At 50.8% G+C, this 21,464-nt stretch overlaps 1 long non-coding RNA gene across 9 annotated transcripts in view; it reads right to left on the bottom strand.

The window, feature by feature from the left end:
• The window catches only part of LOC144950883 (uncharacterized), a 192,594-nt gene that overhangs the window by 149,613 nt on the left and 21,517 nt on the right, over positions 1-21,464 (bottom strand). For 3 of the 9 annotated variants that reach the window (XR_013640416.1, XR_013640417.1, XR_013640415.1), the window contains 3 exons: positions 20,998-21,124; positions 17,842-17,904; positions 15,806-15,962 (listed from right to left, as the gene is read on the bottom strand). This is a non-coding gene — a long non-coding RNA (uncharacterized LOC144950883). Of the gene's footprint in view, positions 1-13,282; positions 13,643-14,588; positions 14,630-15,805; positions 15,963-17,841; positions 17,905-20,997; positions 21,125-21,464 lie in introns of those variants that run through there. The other 6 variants (XR_013640414.1, XR_013640418.1, XR_013640413.1 and 3 more) reach the window with 6 other exon arrangements.

Below are 21,464 nucleotides of genomic sequence, written 5' to 3'. Positions count from 1 at the left end.
GGCGACTCGTTTGTCTGCGCGACCTTCTTCCTCGTTAGGTTATTAGCGGGGGTGTAGTGAGGTGATTTATACATGTGTGAAATTATACTCTACATTTGACTATAGATTGGTGAATACTTGTGTACGAATCTGCTCGTATAGAATAACTACGACAAATGTTGAATCCGTATGATCACTTACAACTAGGTTAAAGACCTTTATAAACTCGTAGATCGTAAGCAATGCGGTTTCCAATAGGAAGCAGCGAGGGCGGACAAATGACGTCACGCGTGCAGAGCGTCCGTCGATTTTTACTCCCTTGCAGTGAGCAGAGTTCGGATACCTCACGACATGGACACTCGGTTAAAGTTTAGCGGGTGAGGTCGTTTAGCTCACGAGAAGGAGGAGGAGACCTCCTCCAGGGTTCGCGTCCCATTCCCACCTCCACCACCACCACCACCTCCACCACCACCACCACCTCCACCACCACCACCTCCACCACCACCACCTCCACCACCACCTCCACCACCTCCAACACCACCTCCACCACCACCACCACCACCTCCACCTCCACCATCACCACCACCACCTTCACCACCACCACCTCCACCACCACCTCCACCACCACCACCTCCACCACCACCACCTCCACCACCACCACCTCCACCACCACCACCTCCACCACCTCCACCACCACCACCTCCACCACCACCTCCACCACCTCCACCACCACCTCCACCACCACCACCACCTCCACCACCACCACCTCCACCACCACCACCACCACCACCTCCACCACCACCACCACCTCCACCACCACCTCCACCACCATCTCCACCACCTCCACCACCACCTCCACCACCACCACCTCCACCACCTCCACCACCACCTCCACCACCACCTCCACCACCACCTCCACCACCAGCGGCAGAGGTCGCGGGACGAGGCGGCTCCTCGCGAGGTCGTCCCCCCGCTGGTGACGAGGAGAGCCGCTGGGCTGGACACAAGTCCCATGGCCCGACTTTCCCGCCTGTCGAGGTTCTTTCAGACCACAGGGTTATTGGCCAATGTGTTGAGTTGGTCGTCTTGAATTGCGTTCGTGCGTCGCTGCCAACGCAGCTTCACCCAATAATCTGCAGCCCCAGAGACTCGCCCACGAGAGGGCGCCGCGTCTCCGCCGTGCACCGCAGCAGCAGCGCCAGGCTCCTGCCACTGCGCTACACGGTCCTGTGCTGAAGCAGGCCCATATATCTACTCTCATCACCCAGGAATGTCTGTCCTTAACGCTCGTGACGTCACTCCACATCCACCAGCCCCCCTCATTAATATTCATGAGCAGGTGACGTCCTCCACATGGACACCCCCCCCCCGCCATTCATAATAATTAGTGGGTGACGTCACTCCACATGGGGAGCCGAGGCGCCTCCTCCCCCCTCCTCGGCGTCAACTCACAACCCTCACGACAAAGGCAGAACAACCCTCACGTCACGCGATCTCCATAACGCAGTTGAGACATCGTGAGATGCACTCTGAGAAGGTTGTGCGGCTGAGAAGCACCACTCGCGTTGTGTGCGTGGAGAAGTGGCGATGTGGAGGCTGTACAGCCGGCTGTCTTGTTCCTTGCGTTGCAGCAGCAGCTGTAGTTGTGCGTTCGTCCACTAGAGGGCATCACGTGCCTTGTGGAGAACCTGCAGTGCCCCTACATCCTATAGCCCTGAGCCTATAGCCCTGTCCCTAACCTAATACTGTTGTTGCCCTTCCCCGGCACTTCGGATTAGCACGGTTGGCTATGTACGGTGCGAAAGAAGTTCAGCATACATCATGTTCATCTCAGGCTGCCTTCAATAGCTGCCCCCAGACATGAGTTATCATTTGTGGTCAAGTGGCTTCTGAAATATAAGCTAATACCTCATTGGATGTTGCCTGATAAGATAACAAAAATTGCTTAGTAACGTTTTTTACTGATTTGTTTACTTTTCCTATACCTTGCACTCCGATCGTATTTTTTGGATTGTTTGTTGCTGTAACGTTCAAACCCGCCCCTACTGGACATCTCTGAAAAAAAGCTTTATAGCTCATCAGATTCCTCCAGTATGATTACATATTCAGATTTTGATTCTCATTTACATATCTAGGGCAGCTCGTGTTGGTAGTGAGTCCCGATGAAGGCCAGCAAGGCGCTCGAAGGGGACGGAGTGGTCACAACCGTGTCTGGTCCTCAGACCCACCCACCCAATCACTCAATCATTCAAATACGCAATTACCCACGGACATATTCACCCACTCACTAAATTACCCACTCAACCACTCACTCAACGACTCACCCACCCACTCACTCACCCACTCAAGTACTCACTCAGTCACCTACTCACCCACTCATTCAATGATTCACCGACTCTTTCACTCGCTCACCCACCCACTCACCCATCCACTCACCCACCCACTCACCCACCTACTATCTTACCCACCCACCTACTAACTCACCCACCCGCTGAGCCACCCACGCACCCACTCGCCCATTTACTAACCCACCCATCCGCTCACCCACCCACCCACGAACCCACTAACCCACCCAATCACCTCCCCACTCACCCACCACTCATTCACCCACTCATTAACCCACTCACCCATCCAACCACTCACTCAAATATCCACTAATTTACCCATTCACCCATCCAACCACTCAATTATACACTCACACACAGACTCCAGAACTCACCCATTCACCCAATCACTCATTAAAAATTCCACTCACCCACGTTCTCATTCCCAACTCGCTCAATTACCCACTGACCCACCCAAGCACGAAATCATGTATCCACCTCCCTATTCATTGAATTACTCATTCAACCACTCATTCATTCAAACTAACTCACTGACCCGCCCACTCACTCATCCACCCACCTAATCATTTACCAACTTAACCACCCACTTACTCATTAACACATTCACACATCCACCAATCTACACACTGAATTACCCACTCATTCATCCACCTACCACACACCCACCCACTCACCCACCCACTCACCCTCCCACCCACTCACCCACTCACTCACTCACTCTCCCACTCACTCTCCCACTCACTCTCCCACTCACTTTCCCACTCACTCTCCCACCCACTCACCCACCCACTCATTCATCCAATAATTTACCCACCCACTCACCCACCCACCCACTCACCCACCCACCCACCCACCCACTCACCCACCCACTCTCACTCACCCACTCACCCACTCACGCACCTCTTCACCCACCCACTCACCCAATCACTCAATCATTCAAATACCCAATTACCCACGTACGTATTCACCCACTAATTCAATTACCCACTCAACTACTCACCCACCCACTCACCCACTCAAGTACTCACTCGGTCACCTACTCACCCACTAATTCAATGATTCACCGACTCATTCACTCGCTCACCCACCCACTCACCCATCCACTCACCCATCCATTCACCCACTTACTAACTTACCCACCTACTAACTCACCCACCCGCGTATCCACCCACTCACCCACCCACTCGCCCACTTACTAACTCACCCATCCACTCATCCACCCGCCCACGCACGCACGCACCCACTCACCCACCCACCCAATCACCTCCCCATTCACCCACCACTCATTCACCCACTCATTTACCCACTCACCCATCCAACCACTCACTCAAATATCCACTAATTTACCCATTCACTCATCCAACCACTCAATTATCCCCTCACACACAGACTCACGAACTCACCCAATCACTCATTCAAAAATCCACTCACCCACGTTCTCATTCCCCGCTCGCTCAATTCCTCACTGACCCACCCAAGCACCAAATCATGTATCCACCTCCCCATTCATTTAATTACCCATTCAACCACTCATTCATTTAAACTAACTCACTGACCCGCCCACGCACTCATCCACCCACCTAATCATTCACCAACCACCAACTTACTCATTAACACATTCACACATCCACCAATCTACACACTGAATTACCCACTCATCCATCCACCTACTACACCCCCAGCCACCCACTCATTCACACACCGACCTACTCATTCAATTACCCATCCACCCATTCAACCACCTACCATCCACTTACCCAGGTACCAACTCATCAAATTACCCACACAGCGATGCACTCATTCATCCAGCACCTACCCACCCAACTTGCCACTCGATTTTGGTGTACCCAGTTGTACTGTTTGGCGGACAGAGGCAGGGGAACTTAAGATACTCGACCATTTTGGGACCTCCTTTGCCAGTACCAAAATATACTAATAGGGATTTTCCCCTTTTTTCTGGCAACATTTGACTGCAAGTATTGTGGTTAATGTAAACATGATGCCTTGCAAAAGGTGTCAGTTTTGTTGCCAGAAAAAATGGGAAAACCCCTATTAGTACTCGACCATTTGTTTCAACTGCTGTGCCAGAAGGTGGAACCAGCAATCTCTCTATTGCCAGTGAATTTTACGAGCCATTGCATCACAGCAGCCCCCTCCAGTATTTAATGTTTAACGAGGGTCTCTCTCTCTCTGCGTGTACATCAGGGTAATATTTAATGAGGTGGTGTGGACGTCTTGCTGCTTCGCGATGGATGTGATGGCAGTGGGAAAGTGGGGCAATGGAACAGCGGGGCATTAGGGCAGAGTAGCACCAGCGCAGTGGAGCAGCGGAGCATAGGGGCATTGAGGCAGTGGGGCAGAGGGGCAGTGGGGCAGAGGGCATTGGGGCAGCAGGACAGCGGAGCAGCTTGGCAGAAGGGCAGTGGGGCAGTCAGGGGGCGGATGTGTCAGACGAATCGCCTGATTATCTTTTCCCACCACTGTCTGTACACGTTCTGAAGAAGGGCCATTGCCTGAAACTTCTGTCATGACATAGTTGTCATTGTACCGCCGCACACACAGCCGGGACCCTGCACACGAGCCAAGGCACATTTAAAAAACCCTGGCAGCACTCACAAGCAATGCAAAGTTACATTGTTTCCTCATAAGTTCATGTCATGACGTTAATAATAAAAACAACAATGATAAGTATTACATAATACATTGGATTGATCCTATCTCTGAACAGAGTTAGTCTGTTGGCAGCAGTCATTGTCCAGTCCAGTCCTGGCATCTGCTGCTCAGTTTCCTTCCCCGGCTACGGTCCCAGTGGCACCGTCTTTCCGGGGAACCGTGTGGTGTGTGTGGTGTGAGTGGTGTGTGTGGTGTGTGTGGTGTGTGTGGTGTGAGTGGTGTGTGTGGTGTGTGTAGTGTGAGTGGTGTGAGTGGTGTGAGTGGTGTGTGTGTGTGAGTGGTGTGTGCGGTGTGTGCAGTGTGTGCGGTGTGTCTGGTGTGTGTGGTGTGTGCGGTGTGAGTGGTGTGTGTGGTGTGTGTGGTGTGAGTGGTGTGAGTGGTGTGTGTGGTGTGTGTGGTGTGAGTGGTGTGTGTGGTGTGTGTGGTGTGTGTGGTGTATATGGTGTGAGTGGTGTGTGTGGTGTGAGTGGTGTGTGTGGTGTGTGTGGTGTGAGTGGTGTGTGTGGTGTGTGTGGTGTGTGTGTGGTGTGAGTGGTGTGTGTGGTGTTTGTGGTGTGTGTGGTGTGTGTGGTGTGTATGGTGTGAGTGGTGTGTGTGGTGTGTGTGGTGTGTGTGGTGTGTATCACGGGGTGGGTGGGTAGATGGTGTGGTGCATGTGGTGATAGCGGTCATGGTAAGCACCGCACCACCTCCATCACCCCAACTGTGCGGTCGACCGGTCGCAACAAAACAGCATCATGCTACGGAGGAGCGCACGGTCCGCGTTCGCCGCACGAGCCAGGCCCTTTCGTTCCCGCACTACCACCTCCTCCTGCGTGTAAGTGTGAGTAAGGGTATAGAGGTGTGTGTATAGGTGTTTAGGTGTATAGAGGTGTGTGTGTAAGTGTATAGAGGTGTGTGTGTAGGTGTGTGTGTACGGGCCCGGGTAAAACTACGTGGCCGGGAGTCGGAGCCTTTCCCTGTACACCTTGGGGTGCGACAGGGATGTCCTCTGGCTCCCACATTATTTAACATCTATTTCGACTGCGTAGTTCGTGAAGCCTTCAATAGCTGTACCGGGGGAATTACCATTTGGTACAGATATAATGGGAGGCTGATCGACGCCCGGGTGCGATCAAGGGATGGCTCCCTATTGGTCAACCACGTTATGTATGCCGATGATTTGGTAATAGCTGCTCATTCAGAAGAGGAGTTGGAGACGCTGCTGCTGACACTGGAGTGTGCCACTAAGAGGTGGGGCCTTACCATCAGCCCCACCAAAACTAAGCACCTGCCTGGGTATTTTGTACCATCGGGCACTCCACCCCCACAACTCCCAATCGGTGATGGGGCAGTAGTGGAGAGAGTGGAGAGTTTCCCATACCTGGGCAGTGTGCTCATGACCGGCTCCAGTTTATCAGCAGAGGTCTCACTCCGAATCAGTCGAGCGGCAATATCTTTTCATCGGTTGCGTAACGCTGTGTGGAAGCTACCTGGTCTGTCGCTCCGCACGAAGCTTCAGGTCTTCTCGGCCACGGTCATTCCCTCCCTTCTCTACGCTTGCGAAACGTGGACCCCCCTAGTGGAGCATCTTCGCCGGTTGGAAACATTTAGGCTGGCCTGCCTACGATCCATCCTGGGTTTAACCAGGCTGGATTGTGTGAGGAGCTCACAAGTCCTTGAAAGATCTGGGCAAAGTCCCATCAGCGAGCTCCTCCGGCAGGCAAGGCTGCGTTGGCTGGGTCATGTAGCCCGCATGCCCAGCCACCGCATGCCTAAACAGCTTTTGTTCGGCCGGATCCAGGGGGCTAAACGGGCGCGGCACGGGCTAGAGAAGAGATGGAGTGATGTGGTACAGGAGGACGTGGAGCTGAGTGGACTTGCCGATGACTGGTACCAGCGGTGTCAAGATCGGCCTCAGTGGAGGAGGCTCGTGAAGGACGCTACTGGGCAGTTGGAGGCAGTCGCCCTCCAACAACAACGGAGGGCGGAGGAGCGACGCTCACAACAACGAGCGGAGCGCCGGGTGGCTAAAGCACAGCAAGTTGGCACAGTAGGGGGCACAGGTGGTGCATCAGCCAGTCATCTCGGTCATCTCGGTCAGTCGACCCGTGGCACCTGGGTCTGCCCCGTGACCTCCTGCCAGCGGGCGTTCGACACTTCACGTGGCCTCAGGGTGCACATGGCCTGGCACAAGCGTCGTGGTGACGTCACCGCCACTTAGTGGCGAATGGCGGTTGTTGTTGTGTGTAGGTGTGAGTAAGGGTATAGAGGTGTGTGTGTGGGTGTTTAGGTGTAGAGAGGTGTGTGTAAGTGTATAGAGGTGTGTGTGTAAGTGTATAGAGGTGTGTGTGTAGGTGTGTGTAAGTGTATAGAGGTGTGTGTGTAGGTGTGTGTACGTGTATAGAGGTGTGTGTGTAGGTGTGTGTAGGTGTATAGAGGTACTTGTGTGTAGGTGTGTGTAAGTGTGTAGAGGTGTGTGTGTAGGTGTGTGTAAGTGTATAGAGGTGTGTGTGTAGGTGTGTGTACGTGTATAGAGGTGTGTGTGTAGGTGTGTGTAGGTGTATAGAGGTACTTGTGTGTAGGTGTGTGTAAGTGTGTAGAGGTGTGTGTGTGTAGGTGTGTGTAAGTGTATAGAGGTGTGTGTGTAGGTGTGTGTAGGTGTATAGAGGTACTTGTGTGTAGGTGTGTGTAAGTGTGTAGAGGTGTGTGTGTGTGTAGGTGTGTGTAAGTGTATAGAGGTGTGTGTGTAGGTGTGTGTAGGTGTGTAGAGGTGTGTGTAAGTGTATATAGGTGTGTGTGTATGTGTGTGTAAGTGTATAGAGGTGTGTATGTAGGTGTGTATAGGTGTGTGTGTATGTGTGTGTAAGTGTATAGAGGTGTGTGTGTAAGTGTATATAGGTGTGTGTGAGGTCCTGGGGGAGGGAAAATCTCTCAGCCAGGAAAACATCATGGCACAAAGTGGGGATAACCCTGCTGAGGCTGCGGTGCCTCAAATATTGGAGGTCACCCCCTGTGAGTGGCTGGCTGAGGTGCCATATGTTGAGGAAGTACTGAAGGCGATCTGGAGTCTGAGACCAGGAAAGGCACTGGGCAGAGATGATCTCCCAAGCGAAATGCTGAGGGAGGGTGGCGCTTGTGCACAGACTGCCCTATATGACATCATAACAATAGTCTGGACCGCTGGACGGGTACCGCAGGATTGGAAGGATGCCCTGGTGGTCCCCCTCTTTAAGAAGGGGGACCGCACAGACTGTAACAACTACAGAGGCATCTCACTCCTAAGTGTGCCGGGAAAGGTCCTGGCAAGGATTATTCAACATCGCCTTGCTAGGCACGCTGAGGAGAGGCTTGCAGAACCCCAATGCGGTTTCAGGAAAGGGCGGTCCTGTACAGATGCCATATTTTCTGTCCGTCTGCTACAGCAGAGGTATAGGGAATTCCAACAAGACCTTCATCTCTGCTTTATTCACCTGGTCAAGGCCTATGATACCATCAGTAGGCCTGGGCTCTGGGTTGTTCTTCGTGCTTTCAGAGTCCCTGACCCTCTGCTCACGATCATTAAGGACCTTCATGATGGTGAGCGGGCCCGGGTAAAACTACGTGGCCAGGAATCAGAGCCTTCCCCTGTACACCTTGGGGTGTGACAGGGATGTCCTCAGGCTCCCACATTATTTAACATCTATTTCGACTGCGTAGTTCGTGAAGCCTTCAATAGCTGTACCGGGGGAATTTCCATTTGGTACAGATATAATGGGAGGCTGATCGACCACGTTATGTATGCCGATGATTTGGTAATAGCTGCTCATTCAGAAGAGGAGTTGGAGACGCTGCTGCTGAAACTGGAGCGTGCCACTAAGAGGTGGGGCCTTACCATCAGCCCCACCAAAACTAAGCACCTGCCTGGGTATTTTGTACCATCAGACACTCCACCCCCACAACTCCCAATCGGTGATGGGGCAGTTGTGGAGAGAGTGGAGAGTTTCCCATACCTGGGCAGTGTGCTTATGACCGGCTCCAGTTTATCAGCAGAGGTCTCACTCCGAATGAGTCGAGCGGCATTATCTTTTCATCGGTTGCGTAACGCTGTGTGGAAGCTACCTCCGCACGAAGCTTCAGGTCTTCTCGGCCACGGTCATTCCCTCCCTTCTCTACGCTTGCGAAACGTGGACCCCCCTAATGGAGCATCTTCGCCGGTTGGAAACATTTAGGCTGGCCTGCCTACAATCCATCCTGGGTTTAACCAGGCTGGATTGTGTGAGGAGCTCACAAATCCTTGAAAGATCTGGGCAAAGTCCCATCGGTGAGCTCCTCCGGCAGGCAAGGCTGCGTTGGCTGGGTCATGTAGCACGCATGCCCAGCTACCGCATGCCTAAAATCGAGGGGGCTAAACGGGCGCGGCGCGGGCTAGAGAAGAGATGGAGTGATGTGGTACAGGAGGACGTGGAGCTGAGTGGACTTGCTGATGACTGGTACCAGCAGTGTCAAGATCGGCCTCAGTGGAGGAGGCTCGTGAAGGACGCTACTGGGCAGTTGGAGGCAGTCGCCCTCCAACAACAACGGAGGGCGGAGGAGCGACGCTCACAACAACGAGCGGAGCGCCGGGTGGCTAAAGCACAACAAGTTGGTACGGTAGGGCGCACAGGTGGTGCATCAGCCAGTCATCTCGGTCATCTCGGTCAGTCGACCCGTGGCACCTGCTGGGTCTGCCCCGTGACCTCCTGCCAGCGGGCGTTCGACACTTCACGTGGCCTCAAGGTGCACTTGGCCTGGCACAAGCGTCGTGGTGACGTCACCGCCACTTAGTGGCGAATGGCGGTTGTTGTTGTATAGGTGTGTGTGTGTAGGTGTGTAAGTGTGTAGAGGTGTGTGTGTGTAGGTGTGTGGGGAGCGGTAGTGTAGCGGTTAGCGCGCTGCGCTATGAACCTGGCGACCCGGGTTCGATTCCCGCTCACGGCTAACACCAGTGACGATTATCTGAACCGGTCCTGGGCCTCCCCAAGGTCGACGCAGCCTTAAATGAGTACCTGGTGCGGTGTGTAAACATCGCCACTGGGGAGACAAAGGCGGTCGGGCGTGGTGCTGGCCACCCACCCCCTCGTGTACCGTTCCGGCCTTCATAGGTGCACGCTAACAGCACTTGCCCCTACAGTCTGTTAAGGCTATACGGGGGATCTTTGTCTTTGTAAGTGTGTAGGTGTGTGTGAGTGTATAGAGGTGTATAGAGGTGTGTGTAGGTGTGTGTAAGTGTACGGAGGTGTTCGGGAGAGTAACCCTGGCAGCGCAACGCTGCTGGCGTCTCGTACCGCGCCTTGTCCACCAGAGGGCATCGCCTACCCACGGGTTGTGTGGCGTCAGGGTGAGAAGTGGAGGGTGGGGGGAGGGGTCCGGGGATGGGGGGGGGCTGCTGCTTCAGCGCTCAGCAAGGGGTCGTGCTTGGTGCACCACTGCCAATTCTTTATTGCATCGACCTATCTCATTCTTTTTCTCTGCTTCTATTTCCTTGCGCCCGAGTATGCACCGCTACTTGTGGTACCCTCTCTGTACTCATTGGAAAGCCACGTCCAAACCACTAAATCTTCTTGTTTCTTGTGTGAAGCCCTCTCCAATATTTTATTTTATTTCTGCAAAAGGGCTGCTGCCATGACTGTGGGATGGTTGTCACGATTGACTTCAAATGTCGCGGTTCGATCTCCCAGCCTGGCCTTGAAAACATTGACCAGGGTTCTTACCATTCCCTGTTTTGTCCACCCACAGTCCATCGGTGGGTCGCGTGCAGTGGGCTAAATGGCGAGTACTCCCACCTCTTTCAAGACGAATGGTCAGTGTGGAAAAGTTGGCCAAAACATACCCGCCGGATCGGCACTCTAGACCTCCCTCTAGTGGAGGTTCTTTCACCAGCAGTTGCATGAGCAAGTAATTGCAGGGCTGCACCATGAACCTCACGTGTACAACAATCATCTGGTTTACGTGCATTTCAGAACTCCTTGATCCAGACCCCAGCATCCCAGTGCTGCAGGCTCAGTGCTCTGCATCGGTGTTACCATTGCGCCGTTGCTCCTCTGCAACCCCTTTGCCACCCGTTGCCGCGTGTGACGTCGCTGCGCCCTGTGCACCCCACGTGTCCCCAGCCCCTGCCGCTGCTCCGCCGGGACACCGGCTTGATGCTGACGATGTCTCAGGAGCAGGCCGCCTGTCTCCTGGCCAACGCCTTCTTCTGCACGTTCCCCCGGAGCAACGCCACCGGGACCCGGAGCGAGGACTCTGCCTGCCCCGACATCAACGTCAACAGGTACAGCAGCAGCAGCCCATCACTGTGCATTACACACCGTACACCGTGTGTCATGCAGTACACACACACAGATGCAATGCTCTCTCTATGTAGAGTATTTCTTGCTGTATATGTAGCGTCGGAAATGCAAAGCACACACCACACTGTATGCTTACCTGTAGTTGCGGGCACGAGTCGACAGAGGGTGCCAACCTGAGTTAGAGAGAGAACCGGGACCGTTGAGAGGCCGAGTTCCCCCCCCGACCCCAGGTGAGGGGTTGGGGGGTTATTCCAGAGTCACCTGGAAGGTTCCAGAAAGGGGGCGGTACCGGGGGTGGAGAGTCCCCGAGGTGGGTATAAAAGACGGACCCCAGGACGGCCCGAGGCAGTGCTCTGAAGACGAAGACTGAAGACCGGCTAGGCTAGAACCCTGGGACCCTGGGACCCTGGGACCCTGGGACCCTGGGACCCGACGTCCTTTTATGGGCCGGGGCCGAGCACGGACCAGTGGTCGAGACCCGCACCTTGGCTCGGTCGGGTCAGCATAGCCTCCCCTAGGCCACCCATAGTCGGAGGACTCAGAGCCCGTAGCCCCAGTGATAGGGCACGTTAGCCCGGAGGCCATACCTCCCCAAGTAGTGGGAGTAAAAGGGGCTTCTGTTATAAAATTTAAATAAACCGTGTTGCCTCTAAGCAACGTCTCCAGTCTCTGTGGGAACCCACTACATATACACAAGAAATGCTGTTCTACACATAACGGCCATGCCACGTTTCAGTTCAAAGTAACGCTGCAGTACGTGCACAGGCTATGCTCCTTTACACATACTCTGTATTATACGGCACACACTTTCATGGTGCTGTGTTCGAGGTATATGATGCGTTACACATAGGCCATGCTGTATTATAAACTCCGTTCAAAGTATCAGTTTATACGTAGCCAATGCCACTGTACAAAGACAAAGATCCCCCTCATAGCCTTAACAGATTTTTGAGGCAAGTGGTGTTAGTGAGGACCTACAGAGGACTGGCACAGTACACAGGGAAGTGGGTAGCCAACACCACGCATTTGTCTCCCTCGTGGTGATGTGTACCCACTGTATCAGGTACTCATTTGAGGTTGAGTCGATCAAGGGGAGGCCCAGGACCGGTTCAGATATTTCCCACTGTTATACCGGTAGGAACAACAGATTCCACACTGCCCACCAGGGATTATTTGTCTGTCGTGCATATGGGGAGGGTGGGGGTGGGAGGGGTGGGGCTGGGTGGAGATGGGAGGGTGGGGAGGGGCTGAGGGAGGGGAGGGTGGGGAGGGGCTGGGGGAGGAGGGGAGGGGCTGGGTGGGGAGGGTGGGGCTGGGTGGGGGGTGGGAGGGGTGGGGCTGGGTGGGGAGGGGCTGGTCACCCCGTGGTGCCCTTATAAAACTCAACGTTTAACCTACACACTACACTATACACGACACGATACACGACACGATACACTACACTTATACAAGTGTAGTGAGTTATCAGGGAGACAGACGACGTAGTTGAGGCACACTCTTTTATTTAACCAAAAGGCGGTAACATTACTTGAAGGGGTAACGCCCCTTCACCCGTACTCAATGGGAAACACCCCTAGCACTATCCCCTGACTTCTCCTATTCCCAGTCCTCCGCTATGAGTGCTAGGGGAGGCTATCTGATCCGGCCCTGGTCAAGCACGGATCCCGGCACCCAGCTAACCAGGCCGTGCTCTTACAAGAGCAGCGGTCCTGGAGCTCTTGGGGCCGCGCCACTGGCTTGCCCTGCTCGGCCCTGACAAGGACAGCGAGACAGGGGTGTTCCAGAGCCTATTCTGCCGGTCTTCAGTATTCCCTGGTAAGCATCTCACACACTGGACCCAAGCTCTCTGGCTCCCCGCCTTTTATAAGAATCCTCTCCGAGGGGTGGGGCTATGGGGGATCACAACGCCCCCATGCCCCCCCAGGGTTAACCGATGCGGACGTGGATGTAGACACCCGTGTGTGGGTCCAAACACCCTTGTGTTTGTCTGCCTTTCTTCCCGTAACAACCCCTAAATTTGTATTTAGTGTTGAAAAACTGGCAGGATTTTACGTACTTTGTGCTTATATGCTCAGTTATTTTGTGACTTGCTTACATTTTTACACTTTGCACTCATTTTCTTTTGTTTGTTGTTGTAACTTGCTGACCCTGTGCCTCGACTGCATATCTGTGAAAGAAGAGCTTCATAGCTTATCGGATTCCTCTTCATCCAGTCTAAATAATTTATTCTGATTTTGGAAACCAATGCAGGATAAAACGGGGGGGGGGTAGAACACACTCCACATTCCACACGGAGAAAGTGGCCCAAGTTTGGGCATCAAACCCAGGTCCCTCTGTGAGTTCCAGCCCTGCCGCCTGCAAACGAACACATGTACAGTTCAAACCCCACGTGTACATTCGGTTATATACGGATGTATTTTTATAATTGGTTTCTGGGTGAGGACAAATAATGAAGCAGCCATATCTTTGCCATGTAGCCTTTCATCCAGTGTGATATCGCAAGACTAATTCCCATTTTGTAACCAGACCCACGATGGGCAAAGGTATGCTGTGTTACTGCAGCATCGTTATTAACCTGGTTAATCTATCTCCGCACGATGGTGGGGGGGGGGGGGAGTGCGATCTCTGCTGGAGCAGGAAGTTGGAACGGTGTCGTGCGCATCTCTTAACAGAGCGGAGCCGGCGCTGCCCCCACCCTCCGCGCTCGCCCAGGCCTCTAAATGGCTGACGGTTGTTGTGGAGGAAGAGGAGACTCCGGTGGAGGAGCTGGTGGTGCAGGAGGAGGAGACCCTGGTGGAGGAGCTGGTGGTGCAGGAGGAGGAGACCCTGGTGGAGGAGCTGGTGGTGCAGGAGGAGGAGACCCTGGTGGAGGAGCTGGTGGTGCAGGAGGAGGAGACCCTGGTGGAGGAGCTGTTGGTGCAGGAGGAGGAGACCCTGGTGGAGGAGCTGTTGGTGCAGGAGGAGGAGACCCTGGTGGAGAAGCTGGTGGTGCAGGAGGAGGAGACCCTGGTGGAGGAGCTGGTGGTGCAGGAGGAGGAGACCCTGGTGGAGGAGCTGGTGGTGCAGGAGGAGGAGACCCTGGTGGAGGAGCTGTTGGTGCAGGAGGAGGAGACCCTGGTGGAGGAGCTGTTGGTGCAGGAGGAGGAGACCCTGGTAGAGGAGCTGGTGGTGCAGGAGGAGGAGACCCTGGTGGAGGAGCTGTTGGTGCAGGAGGAGGAGACCCTGGTGGAGGAGCTGTTGGTGCAGGAGGAGGAGACCCTGGTGGAGGAGCTGTTGGTGCAGGAGGAGGAGACCCTGGTGGAGGAGCTGGTGGTGCTGGAGGAGGAGACCCTGGTGGAGGAGCTGGTGGTGCAGGAAGAAGAGATGAGGGGGGAGACAGAGGAGGTATGGACGAAGGAGCAGGAGGAGGAGATGGTGGTGCAGGTGGAGGAGACATTGGTGGAGAAGATGGTGGAGAAGGAGATGACAAGGAAAGAGGATCAGGTGATGGTGATGCAGGAGGAGAAGAGGAAGCGAGGGAGTCTGGCCCGCATAGGGGGAACCATCCGTTCACTCCTCCGACGCGTGCTGCTGTGTGGTGGCCGGTCCACCACACAGTAGAGGTGGTGGTGGTGGTCACGGATAGTTGTGAACCATGACCACTATCATCATACCCACCACACACACACTGCACCCATTCACCCCCCTGTGATACCCACCACCCAACGCACACCACATACACCCTGCACCCACCCACCCCATGATCCCACCCCCACCACATTCCACACAAAGGGTTAGGGGTTTAGAGGGTTAGGGATTTATAAAGTTAAGGGTTTAGAGGTTTTGGGTTATTTCAGGGATAAGGGGTTTAGAGGTTTAGGGATTTCGAGGGTTATAGGGTTTAGGGGTTGAGGGGATTCGAGAGTTAGGGGTTTAGAGGGTTGGGGTTTAGAGGGTTAGGTGTTTCGAGGATTAGGCTATTTGGGGTATAGGGTTTAGAGGGTTAGGGTTAAGCATCTCACACACTGGACCCGAGCTCTCTGGCTCCCCGCCTTTTATAAGAATCCTCTCCAAGGGGTGGGGCTATGGGGGATCACAACGCTGGCAGACGGCGCGCTGGGAGCCGTCTCCGCGTCGCCACGTGGCCGATGGCTCACGGAGACCCGCGACGTGGTCCAGCTTCCAGCTCTCACCAACTGACCTCGAGCCCCTTCCGGCTCTCCATTATATCCCCTTCCCGCGTCACCCAGACTCTGCCCTTCACCACACCCCTTAAGAACTTTCCAGATAATACCACCCCCTAGCGCCCGCGGGCTCCACCCTTGAACCCTTTACCCGATGGCTCGTGTCGCCTAGATGGCTTAGGGGCTGTGGCGGCGAAGCCCCAGCCTACGCTCGCATTACACATGTAAGAATTAAAGCTGTTGGGAATGCATCCCCATATATACAATTGTCTAATGAACTCCTTTATGCGCCGATTTGATTAGTGGCCACTTCTCCAGCATACACATTTTGAGCGCTAAGCGAGGTCTGCTGTACAATAATTTTCACTATTATTATTCAAGCACACAAATACCTCTCTAGACGTGGGCAGCATGGCTCGACCTCTGGTCTTGCTCCGTGAATTGCCGGCATTCTCGCAGACGCCCCATGCCTCACTGCATGCAGCTAAAGACATGGCTGTACTCTCCAATTGCTGTCAAATGAGAAGAGAGTTTAAGACACCATGAAGCACTTTTCTTGACACTGCAACACCACCACACCATCTTGACTAGTTTTACCGTGTCAATGACCACATATGCCAATGCAATTTATATACAGTGAGGGAAAAAAGTATTTGATCCCCTGCTGATTTTGTACGTTTGCCCACTGACAAAGAAATGATCAGTCTATAATTTTAATGGTAGGTTTATTTGAACAGTGAAAGACAGAATAACAACAAAATCCAGAAAACCGCACGTCAAAAATGTTATAACTTGATTTGCATTTTAATGAGGGAAATAAGTATTTGAGCCCCTCTCAATCAGAAAGATTTCTGGCTCCCAGGTGTCTTTTATACAGGTAACGAGCTGAGATTAGGAGCACACTCTTAAAGGGAGTGCTCCTAATCTCGGCTTGTTACCTGTATAAAAGACACCTGTTCACAGAAGAGTTTTAGAAGGTTATGGGTTTAGAGGTTTTGATATTTAGGGGATTAGGGGTTTATAAGGTGAGGGGTTTAGTGGGTTACGGTTTTACAGGTTGAGGGGTTTAGACGGTTTGGAGTTTATAAGGTTAAGGGTTTAGGCAGTTAAGAGTGTTGGGGGTTTATGGGTTGCGATTTTATAGGGTGAGGTGTTTAGACGGTTGGGGTCTTAAGGGGAAAGTCCTTCAGAGGATTTGGTGTTTAGAGGGTTAGAGTTTAGAACGTTTTGAGTTTAGAGGGTTTAGAGAGTTACGTGTTTAGAGGTTTATGGGTTTTAGAGGGTTAGGGGTTTAGAGAGTTACGTGTTTAGAGGTTTTTGTGTTTCGATTGTTGGATGTTGAATGGTTTAGATGGTTAGTAGTTGAGGTTATAAGGGTATGTGTTTAGGGGTTTAGAGGTATCGGGGTTTCAAGGGTTAGTGATTTACAGTGTTAGGGGTTTAGTGGTTTGAGAGTTGAGGGTTTAACACATAGACTTTCACAACTAATATTGTCCATAATAAAGTTTTTTTTTGGTTTAGTCTCCAACACTAAATGGCACTTTTTGTTGATGTGACAAAGTTTACTAATTGGCTGTTTCAGGTGGTGGTTGGTTTAACGACACGTTTATATTTACATAATCTAACAAAAAAAACCTTTATGGGTTTAGAGGGTTCCGGGTGTAGTGGATTATGTGTTTAGAGGGTTAGCATTTTAGGGGCATAGGTGTTTTAAGGGTTAGGTGTCTAGAGGGTTCGTTCTTTAGAGGGTTGGGGTTTAAATGTGTTGGGATTAGGTTACAGATTTAGGGTTTTAGAACGTTAGGGGTTTGAGGGTTAGGGTTTTAGAGGTTGAGGATTTAGGAGGTTATGAGTTCAGAGGGTTAGGGGTCTAGAGGGTTAGTTCTTTAGAGGGTAGTGGTTTAGATTGGTTGGTATTTAGAATGTTAAGGATTTATGGTTTTAGAAGGTTAGGGTTTCAAGGTTTAGAGGGTTAGGGATTCAGAGGGTTTAGAAGTTTTGGTTTTTAATGGCTTAGACGGTTAGGGTTAAAAGAATAAAGGGTTTAGAGAGTGAGGGTTTTGGTGGGTTAGGGTTTTAAGGGTAAAGGGGTTGAGGGTTAGGGGTATAGGAATTTAGAGGGTTAGGGGTTGAGATGGTTAGTGTTTTGGTGGTTTAGAGTTTAAGCTTTTAGAGGGCGAGGGGTTTAAAGATTAGGGTTGTAAGGGTAAATGGGTTGAGAGGGTTAGCGGTTTAGATGGTTATGGATTTAGATAGTTAGGGTTTAGAGGGTTTTAATTGTTCGAGGTTTAGTGGTTAAGGTCTCTGTGCGAGTCCAACATGTTTGTATGAGTCTATGGTAAGATAAACAGAGTTCAGTTTAATTTGTATATTTCGAAACAATTTGTTTACCTTTCCTGTGATGTTTTTGTATTGTATTTTTGTTGTTATTTTCTGACCCACCCGATTGGACGTCTGTGAAAACATCGTTATAGCTCATCAGATTCATCCAGTATAAATAAATATTCAAATTAAAATTCTATTGACATCTGTGCGAATCTATGGATTTCTGTGAGTTTTTGGGCCTTTGAGTGTATGGATCTCTGTGTGAGGCTATGGGTCTCTGTGCATGTCTATCGGTCTCTGTGAGTATGGGGTCGCTGTGTGAGTCTGAGTGTCTGTAGTAATGTATGAGTGTCTGTTGGAGTCTATGGGTTTCTGGGTATGGTTGTTTGTGCGAGTCTTACATGCACAAATTTAACTTAAAAAGGCCATTGAGGGTTGCGGAATCCAAGTTGAATATTAAGTTCCCTGCAGTGCAAGCCAGCTCTCTAGTCGTGTCATCAAACAGCCCCTTTAACTCTTTATAATAATAAAATAGACTTACTCCAGGAGATCCACACTGAGTCACAGTCAGGTCCTGAATTGTTTTTTTACATTTTCGACGAATGAATGATGAGTTCTTACACAAGTGGAGGGGGGGGGAATTCGAGAGACTTGCACCGTTGTTTCAACTGCCATAGAAACAAACTGGTGACCTTAGGATCATCGCAAATCCAGTGTGCTAACCATTACACTGTGGCAAATCACCCACACGCTCACTCACCGAGCTACACGCTCACCTGTACACACATTCACTCACGACCGCAGCTCACAACACTTCTCTTTCTGCTTCTTCTCTTTTACTGACCCCATGCATAAAACATAAAGGTGCCTTACAATGGGGGGGGGGGGGGGGTAAGAAGAGGCTAAGTTAAAATTCGAGATGCTTTCTTAAAAGATAAATATTTTTAGGGGGGACCTGAAGGCCCAAACTGAACTAGACTCCCTGACCAACTTTGACAGAGAGTTCCAAAGTCCAATGGCCACCGAAGCAAAATCCCGGTCGCCCATGGACCACTTTGAGCTTTCTTCTCGCGACACAGAGATCTAAATCAGCGATTCTGATGATGCAATTTACATGAAAGTGACGCTTCACAGTGGACGTTACAATTCCCGCTGATGGCATTACTACTATAATAGCCCAGAAATGTGTGTAATGCACGTGACGTCACTCCACATACCCCCTCCCCCGTCATTAATAATAAAATAATCATGAGCGGGTGGATTTTTACACTCACGCGGAAGGCCGAGTGGAAAGATAGTTTTTTCGCAAAGTTGCTTCAAATATGACGTTTCTTTACAGAAAGTAAAAAATAAATATACGCAGCAGTGCAAAATCCATACGTGACGTCACTGCAAAAGAGACACCCCCCCCTCATTCATAATCATGAGCGGGTGGATTTTTACATTCCCGCAGGTTGATTGGAAATAATTTGTTTCACGCAAATTAACTTTAAATTTGACGTTTCTTTATTGAAATGTAATCAAATCAATATTTCTACGCAGCAACAAAGTGTATTTGGTGTCTTTATTTATTTCTTCAGCACTTGAAACAAAAGGTAAGTCTAATTTTTGCTTCTAAATTATTATAAAAGTAGCCTATAGCCCGTCCAAGGACGGGTGTATTGCAGTTAATCTGAAATATTCAATCGAAAATAAAGACCCGCTCATGATTATTAATGAGGGGGTGGGGCCAGGGTCCACATGAGTGACGTCATCATTCCATGATTATTGATGAAGGGGGGGGAGCTCCATGTGGAGTGACGGAATCCGCTCATGATTATTGATCAGGGGGGGGAACTCCATGTGGAATGACATCATCCACTCTTGATTATTAATGAGGGGGTGGGTGGCGTGGTCCACATCAGTGACGTCATCCGCTCATGATTATTAATTAGGGAGTTTGTGTCCCGCGCGTGACGTCACTCCACATGCCGCACCCCCGTCATTAAGGTAGAGCAGAATTATTATTTGTTGCAAATTCGCTTTAAGTTTCACGTTTCTTTATTTAAAATGAATCTAATAAATAATTCTACGCGGCAACAAATTGGATTTGGGGTCTATATTTTTTCCTAAGATAAGTCTAATTTATGCTTCTACATTTTGGTTAAATAGACATTTCTCGGTGATTTTCCAGATATTGTATTGCAATCCAATTTATTTGCACCCCAGCGACCGAAAGCAGAAAATAATAAAGTATCAGAGCAGTGAATTAGAACAAATTGAAGGTCAGTTATATACAGTGCTACAGTGAAATGCAGTGAAGTGTTTTATGACATAATTTCGTGCAAGATTCACTGCCATTCAATTAACACAAGATACAATTATACTCTGCTAATTTTTTTCGTAAATATTACAGCTTCCGTCCTAGGATGGGCAAAGAAGCTAGTTTGATAAGAGTAGGCCAATGTGTGTTGCTGTCATGGTTCAAATTTTCCAAATTCACAAATGACCGACAAATTCCTCAATTGGCATTCCACAAAGCAACATCACAACATGTAGCTACTGCAGACTACTGTATGTGCTGTACTGCGCCTTCGTGATAGCCTTGCGCTGTAAGCCTTGCGATTTTACACCTCCCCCTTTTATATCGTTTAGAAAATACGTTGTCACTTCATTATCAACACCACCGCTACCCGACTAGCGTTGCCTCAACCCACACTCATGTCGCTGACAGCATCGTCTGCCCTTTCTCGTAACCGTCGCCTCTCAACCTTCACCTCCACCTAACCCTGTACACAAACTACTTTGCATCGCGCATAAAGAAATGTTCTGTACTGTGGAGTACAATATAGTAATTACGCATGATATTTTAGTGATTTTATTTTCATAATGTACTGCTAATAATGTTTTAACGTTTACTGCCGAAACTAGTATTGAGTGTAGTATTTTTAGTAATTGAATGTAATGTTGCGGATACGTCTAGGATGAAGATGCACGCATTAACACGGCTTCAGCATTGTTTAGTCCTCGTGGCAAAATTGCGTTGATTTACGTCGTTTCGGTATTCGTTGTCGCACATTTAAGGAAAGCATCCCCGACATAAACCGGGGTATTACTGTCAACTAAATTATTATTATTCAAGACTTACCACCTCACGTGTAGGTCGTCGCGATCGCATGCTAGAAGCTTGCAGATTTGCCTGTTTCTCATTACGAACGTGTCCCAAGGCCTTGTTCAGATCACCTTGAGTGTGGGCCAAGGCAACTGCGTGCACGGACAGTGACCCACACTCGGCGCGGAGACGTGCCACCACCCCACGCACCTCGCGGCTGTACAGGTACATGTGGCGCACACTCACATTCACCTCCACCTGTCAGGAGGACAGAAACAAGAGTTAGGGACAAGGACATTTTTATTATTGTTACACTTCCTGACCCAGAAAATCCTAAGTCTCAAGAATATTTTTAACGAGGGTCATGCCATTTTTTTGGCAGCAGGAGGGGATGATGATTGCATGTGTCATCCGAATTCAGTAATTTTGCAAGTAATTTCCAGCATTGGGATAGATGAGCAATACATGTTCAATTGGAAGGGGTTTTTTATTTTATGGGAGGAAATCCATGTGTAGTGAGTCCAACTGAGTTGCAGAAGTTCTTCTTCAGAGGCAACACAGTGCATCGCACGCCGTGCTCTGCTAGAGCCGGCATCAC

This window comes from Lampetra fluviatilis, chromosome 59 (assembly GCF_964198595.1).
Source record: "Lampetra fluviatilis chromosome 59, kcLamFluv1.1, whole genome shotgun sequence".
In the NCBI taxonomy this organism is placed as follows: Eukaryota; Metazoa; Chordata; class Hyperoartia; order Petromyzontiformes; family Petromyzontidae; genus Lampetra; species Lampetra fluviatilis.
The sequence above is the reverse complement of the archived record's forward strand: the minus strand, read 5'-3'. Positions and strand labels throughout refer to the sequence as shown.